Source organism: Gossypium arboreum, chromosome 4 (assembly GCF_025698485.1).
Source record: "Gossypium arboreum isolate Shixiya-1 chromosome 4, ASM2569848v2, whole genome shotgun sequence".
In the NCBI taxonomy this organism is placed as follows: domain Eukaryota; kingdom Viridiplantae; phylum Streptophyta; class Magnoliopsida; order Malvales; family Malvaceae; genus Gossypium; species Gossypium arboreum.
In genome coordinates this window covers 74,527,993-74,535,591 of record NC_069073.1, presented here as the reverse complement: position 1 = coordinate 74,535,591, position 7,599 = coordinate 74,527,993, and the positions used below count along the sequence as shown (strand labels likewise).

At 33.1% G+C, this 7,599-nt stretch overlaps 1 non-coding gene across 1 annotated transcript; it reads right to left on the bottom strand.

The window, feature by feature from the left end:
• Nucleotides 1-7,244: 7,244 nt before the first annotated feature.
• LOC128292142 (small nucleolar RNA R71) lies at nt 7,245-7,352 on the bottom strand. Its single transcript, XR_008282127.1, has one exon. It is a non-coding gene; the product is annotated as a small nucleolar RNA R71 (small nucleolar RNA).
• Nucleotides 7,353-7,599: the final 247 nt, after the last annotated feature.

Genomic DNA, 7,599 nt, shown 5'->3' with positions numbered 1-7,599 from the left:
GAACATGAAAAATGGGGCATGGGAGCACTTACTATTGAGCTTGAAAATTGAAGAAACCCTAGCTATGGTGTCCTCCAAATTTCGGCAGCTATGGGAAGAATATGAGCATATTTTTGCTTCATTTTTTCCCTTTTTATTTCATTAAAATGACAAATGACTAAAATGCCCTTATGCCCTTTCTTTAAAATTTCATCCATGCAAGCCCATTTTTGTCCAAAAATTTAGAATTTGAGCAAATTATCTCCAAGACCTTCTAATTCATAATCTATAGCAATTTCATACAATTTTCTTCTAGAATCCAAGTTTTGCAATTTATTCAATTTAGTCCCTAATTTCCATTTGGACACCTTATACTTAGAATTTCTTCATAAAACTTTAACACATGCATATACTCATATTCTAGGCCTCATAACAATCATAAAATAAATATTTTTGCTGTCGAATTTGTAGTCCCGAAACCACTATTCTGACTAGGCCCTATTTCGGGATGTTATAATGTTGGTGTGATGGAGTGTGTTAGATTAACGCTACACTTATGGGATATGCAAAACTCATTGAGTCATTATGAGGCGTTATAAGGAGAACCGTTTATCCAATAGAAAAGAATATGTGAACAAGATAGTTTTTGAACTATTATGTTTTACTAATTGACAATGTGTATCTGCGGACCAGGCTTCGCGTAAATGTAGCGGAACCAGTTCACAAAATAGTAACCTTGATAAAGCTCTCGTTTAGCTTATATATTTGTGTGTGCCATGTGGTTGTTTTGATCATTCACTGAATTGTGAACTCACACACTCTTTAAAATATTTCATATAGGTAGTAATTGGTTGTTTAACGTCACAACAATAATGTGCAAGTGTACATTGTTGTTGCAAGTATAGGAGATAGATATAAGTCTCTCGGATATCGATCCCACGAGGATGGTTGTATTTTGTCTATCAATATTAGTACAATAATTAGATAAGAATGAGATAAATTGTGAATGTAGTTGTCAAAGCAATAACTTGAAAATAGTAAGATAAAATATGATATTGATAAACTGAGATATCCAACGTAAATATTCAAAAAAATGCTAAGTACTCACAAGGTATAAAAGGATAGGTGATTGTCGATGCATTAAATTGCAATGAATATCTTACCAAGCTTAACTTCTATATTTAATCAAAGACTTAATCATGCACATTAGCCACACATTCCGATGATGGCAATAGAACACTATTAAGAACAAGTGGATTAAATTCCTCTAATCCTCAAAAAATTTTCGTTGTTATGCTTGTTAGCATGAACTGTCACTGCACCTTCCAGTGTCAGTGACTGCAATAACACTTCCATACTAAAAACATTTAAACCCAAAGATTAAACAGTAGAAGGAAGCTTGAATAAAATAACATTTAACCCAGAAATCATGTGTGCTTCCGTACTAACATGAAATAAGAAGTAATCACCAGCGTTTAGAAGAGAAAAATAAAAGAAACAAGTGAAAAATACTATTCCTAGACAACTTGGCTTGAATTTAGAAAAGAAAAATAAAAGAAACAAGTGGAAAATACTATTCTTAGACATCTCGACTTGAATTTGTCTATTCCTCCTTGTGTCGCACTCAGGGCTTCTCGTCAAGAGCTGGTCTGTATCCTTTTCACATTGGTTCACCAATAGGAGTTTAAGCTGCCATAGCCAAAAACTTCAAGGGATAAGTTGAAGAAAATAATTCTCTCCTCAAAGCTCCCCCTTTTTATGTTGATATTTATCCAAATAGTACATGTGTCATTTCATTAGACTCATGTTGCCTTTGTACGTACAAGTTAGTTGTACTAGACAAGAGAACTCACACTTCTTTGTTGTTATCCGGAAAGTTGTTAGATGCGAAGACAAATTATAACACCCCTCACTCGTATTCGATGCCAGAATAGGGTTACGGAGTATTACCGGACTTACAAACAATTAAACATTCAACTTTGCATAAATTTTCACATTTTAAGCATTCATTAATCAATTTCAATCAATTTGTCCATTATACGAGCCTACGATGCCCTAAACATGCTTTGTGTGTGATTCGGGACTAAACTGGTAACTCAAGAAACTTTCACGAAATTTTGAAAATTTTTCTCAAAACAGGAGACATATGCCCATGTGGCCAGACCGTGTGTCTCACACGGCCATTAGACACGCCCGTGTCACAGGTTGTGTGGACATTCGAAATAGAAGCACATGGCTGTGTCCTAGCCCGTGTCTGACCCCGTGTAACTCTCTGATTTGGGTCGCACGGCCAACACACACGCTCGTGTAGCTAGCAAGTGTACCCTAAAAATGACCATACACGTCCGTGTCCTAGGTCATGTATTAGGCCATGTCAAACCTGTAGGGTATACTGAATTATACCACACAACCAAGTCACACACCCGTATGTGAGATCGTGTGGAACATACTGACTTGTTTTCAAATTCAACATTAGGGGACACAGGGCTGTGTATCATGACCATGTGTCACACACGGCTGAGACACCCACGCTTGTATCTCTGCCCATGTGGACAAAAATAGGCAATTTACCAAGCCATTTTGCCACCCATTTTGAACATACCTATTCAAGCTCAAATGGTACCATTTCAAGACACGAATATGCATCAAAATACCATCAACCAATGTTCAAATCATACCATTTCTTTACCCTCAATACCAATCACAAATATGCTACACTTTGCCATCTAATTTCATACCTAAATTCACATATACAATTCAACTAATTATACCCTTCCAATCATGCATTATCATGTACCAATTCACAAGAATAAAGCTTCCCAAATATCAATCCTTTACCATTCAAATTACCTAATATCATTAAGCATCATAAATCCAACTTCAAACACACAAATTAAGTCAATTACCAAAATCAAAACAAAACCATTTGCACATTTATAAACATCATTAAATTCATCACTACAAGCCAACTCAAGTGGCCAAAATACATTTTCATCACCTACTAAAATGACTCAAGCCTATACATGCCATATAACATATATACACACTTCAAAAGTACCAAAATAGATGTTCGATAGTGTGATGAAGTCCTTGAAAATCCCTGGATCCGAGCTAGCTTCGATATACCATAAAACATAAAAGAAAATAAACAAAGTAAGCTATAAAGCTTAGTAAGTTCATATGTAAATATGAAATAATCTCATCATTCATTAACATTTCTAAATGGATGAAATAAATTGCATTAAAGACATTAATCACTAAGTTAACATAAAGTTCACAACTTCCATTAGCTCGTTATTCGAATAGTTTTCCGTACATACCTGTACTGATACATATCTATTCTCACCAATTCACTTATCAAATCTCTCCGAGTTTATAAATGCTTATGGTACGAGTACGTCGATTTTCTGATGCCATAGTCCACTATGATCTTACACATGCATTGCCAAGGTACTACCGTGGTCTTACATTCACATGCCATAACCCAGTTATGGTCTTATTATCCGATTGCCATAGCCCAGCTATGGTCTTATTTAGCGACTCGTCCACTTAAACCGTACATTTAAATTAAGTTTTACACATTTAACCATAGGACAAATACAATCTCAATACCATCCATCCATTGAATAAATACACATTTAAGTTCAAATATATGAATTTACCTCGTGTACAGAAATGACGAAACGGACCGACTATTCAATTACTTTGCTTTTTCCCCGTTCTAAGTCTGAATTCCTCTTTTCTTGATCTATAAGTAACCAAAATCAACTTATTTATTCTTCTATTTACTCAATTCAATCCAAAACACACATTAGGGCTATTTTACACATTTACCCCTAAGCTTTCACTTTTTTACAATTTAGTCCTTATTTCAAAAATCACAAATTCATGAAATTCAAGACTAACCCATGCTAGCCAAATTACCATTATACCTTTAGTAGCCCATATGTTTCATTTATTTCACATTTTAACCACTAACTTTATACATTTCTCAATTTAATCCCTATTTTTCATTTTCACTAAAAATCACTTTACAAAACTTGTTTAACTAACATCAAATATCCATAATCTATCATTAAACATCAAAATATTCATATATTCATTAGTGGAAACACTCAAAATATTTAAAAATTTGCAAATTAGTCCCTGGGCTAGCTAGTGCTAAATGCAACGATCACAAAAATATATAAATCATTAAAAACCGAGCAAAAACGGACTTACAATTAGATCATGAAGTGGCCGAATATCACAAACCCTAAAATGGTTTTCTTCCTCTCCCAAATTCAGCAATTGAAAGAAAGATGGACAACATTTTGATTTTTTTTTGTTTTAATTAACCTTTATTAACTAATTTACTAAACTAACCTTATTAATATAACTTAAAAATCATTTAATGGTTGCCCAAATTGTCCACTCAGCTTTCAAATGGTTTAATTACCATTTAAGGCCACCATATTTAAAATCCAAAACTATTTGACACCTTTAGCCAATAGAATAACACTTTTGCATTTTACGCGATTTAGTCATTTTTCTAAAATTGAGCAATTAAACGATAAAATTTCTTAACAAAATTTTCACACCAACATGATATTACATTGTAAAAATTAAAATAATAATAAAATAACTATTTTGACTTCAGATTTGTGGTTCTGAATCCACTGTTTCGATTTGACCAAAAATGGGTTGTTATAATTGGAAACACGAAAATATACACACTTTTTCATGCCCTTTTTTAACTGAAGTTCATGCAGTTTCGGTAAAATTATTGTTGAAAAATATATAATCATTTTAAAATAATTATTTTGGACTTAAAATATTAACTAATGAATTTTAAATAATTTTATAATAAATTTTGATTAATTTTGATTATTTTTGACAAATTTACACAAAGGGCGAAAGTTGGTTTGGCGACACTACTAGAAGCGCAAAACCGAGAAGCCATTTTGAAGCATCGAAAAAATGAATTTTTCAGCTAAAGACGGTCCAAATTATGTGTATTAATTCATAATATAATTAATTTTAATTTTCATATAATTTAATTTGGGTTAAATAAATTATTTTTAATTAAATTATGAAAAGTGGCCTAGTTGAGCTGAACCGAGAGAACCAAACCGATCAAGCTTTGGGCAGCCCCAAACCGTGCAGCATGCTATCCCAAGCAGCTTTCTTAGCTGATTAATTGGCTTGCAAAAAGGCCCTTGAAGACTTCGTCAAACTGCAAACAAACCCCTCCACTATTCGTGCCTTTCTAGATTTGCCCTAGCCTTAATCTAACAAGTTTGAAAAATTCAAACTTGCCACATGTGTGGCAGCCATGGGAGGGCTCTTTGGCTGTCGATTTTGGCTATTTTTAGCAGCCCTCTCACCCTATAAAAACCCCCTTGGTTGTTCATTTCAACACATCTCAAGCATTCACATCTTTTCTCTATTCTTTTCCATTCCAAATTCCCTTGATCTCTTGCCGATTTCTCCTCTTGGAAAAGGGAAATTCATCAGCCATTTGAAGCAGCAATTAAGTGTTCATAGCAACCTTGGTCGACAAGGACAATGGAGAAGGAAGAACAGTGCAAACTAGTCAAGCTACGGAAAAACACCAGATTTGATTCTTGTTCCCTATCTCTTGAATTTTTTTTGTTGTTATGATGAACATATCTATAAATATTTATGTTGTTGGAATGGTTAATTTAATCAATTTAGCTTGAATTTAATGTGTTAGGTTGATTGCATTTCATTTGCTAAAATTGTTAAAATTGTGTTTAAGTTGTTATAGGCCTTGGTAATATGCTTGATTAAGTAAAATCATGACTAAGTTATTCTTGCATTACAATTGTGAGGTAGCTAATGAATTCATTATTTAAACGGATTGAAATTAATGGACACAGTACTTAATCAGTGCACATTTAATCATCAAAGGTAGCTGAGGGTTAAATTAGCAATGGTATCTAACGATACATTTTCCTTGCATAACTTGCAAGATTATTTTGATTAAATTGTTTCAAGGTAAGGATACTTTGTTACCTCACATAGTCTTTTATGTGCTTATTAGATTTAATTAATCATTTGAATTGACATAGGGATATGTACATGAGATTATTTCGATTAAATATGTATGTATGTGCAATAATGCATTTTCCTATTAAAGATTTGTTTAATCAGTTGAATTGACATAGGGATATAGTTAAGAGATGAATGAAGTTTAGTAGGTGAGTACGTTCATAAGTTGGCAAATTACTGAGTTGCCATGAATTTATTCATAACAATATAAACATGAGTTTAATAATTATAAGTTAAGAAATGTAATTGATCTAACACAATTATGTCATCTTAATTAAAATCATATTTTGAAATCATGCATTTGTGATTTATTTATTTAGTTTACTTAGTTTAAAATCTTAAGTTTTTAATCACCCTCTTCAAAAAAATATTTTTCTTCACCGAAGTGTTTTAAATAACATTCATAAATAATTTTTTTCACAGTCCCTATGGGTAGATAACTCGACATTACTTGTGACTTTATTACTTTTTGCGATTGTGTACACTTGCACATTTCCTTCGTTCTAAGTTTTTGGCACCATTTTCGAGGACTGTTTTTAAAAGACATTATTTGTGAAATTGTTAATTTTAAATTTTTGGTCTATTTTTTTTCTTTCTGTTAAATTTTAATCCCATTTTTTTTTTGTGTTTGTTTCAGGTGTTTATGAGTATTGATCAAATTATTAACTTACTCACCGTAGACCTTGAAATTGAAAGGACTTTCTAACAATGGAGAAGAAAAGTGAACCAAAGAAGGACCGAAGATATGAATTTTGAAAATCCGTTTTGAAAATCTAAACCAAAATCCAGAAGGAACATTCGCTTATAGTACTCACAATTTGATCATTATTGCTGATAACAGAAACTGTTCCATTCAACAATATGCCATTCCTCTATTCAATGAGCTCAATCCGAGTATTAGGAGACCCAAAATTGAGGCACAACAATTCAAGCTGAAGCTAGTCATGTTCCAAATGTTGCAAAATATGGGTCAATTTAATGGAATTCCTATTGAATATCCACATCTTCATCTTTAGCTATTCATGGAAGTGAGTGACTCATTTAAACTAGTCGGAGTAACTGAGGACACCTTGAGACTGAGATTATTTCCATACTCCTTAAGAGAAAGAGCACGAGCGTGGTTAAACTCCCTACCGTCTGGTTCCATAACTACATGGCAAGAATTGGTTGAACGTTTCTTAATGAAATATTTCTCTCCATCTTTAACCGTCAAGATCTGAAATGAAATCACTTCATTTCAACAACTTGATGAAGAATATTTATATGAGGCACGGGAGCGATTCAAGGAGTTATTACGAAAGTGCCCTCATCACAGTATTTCTTGCTGCGTTCAAATGAAGACTTTCTATATTGGTTTCAATATTCATACTAGAATGATGGTGGATGCTTCGACAAATGGAGCTTTTCTTTCTAAGTCTTATGATGATACTTATGAGATTATTGAAAGAATTGCCAACAATAACTATCCGTGGCCAACCAATTGAGTAGCTTCCGGAAGATGAGTAGTAGGAATACATGAAGTTGATGTGGTTACTTTTTTGGCAGCCCAGGTATCCTCTATGTCTT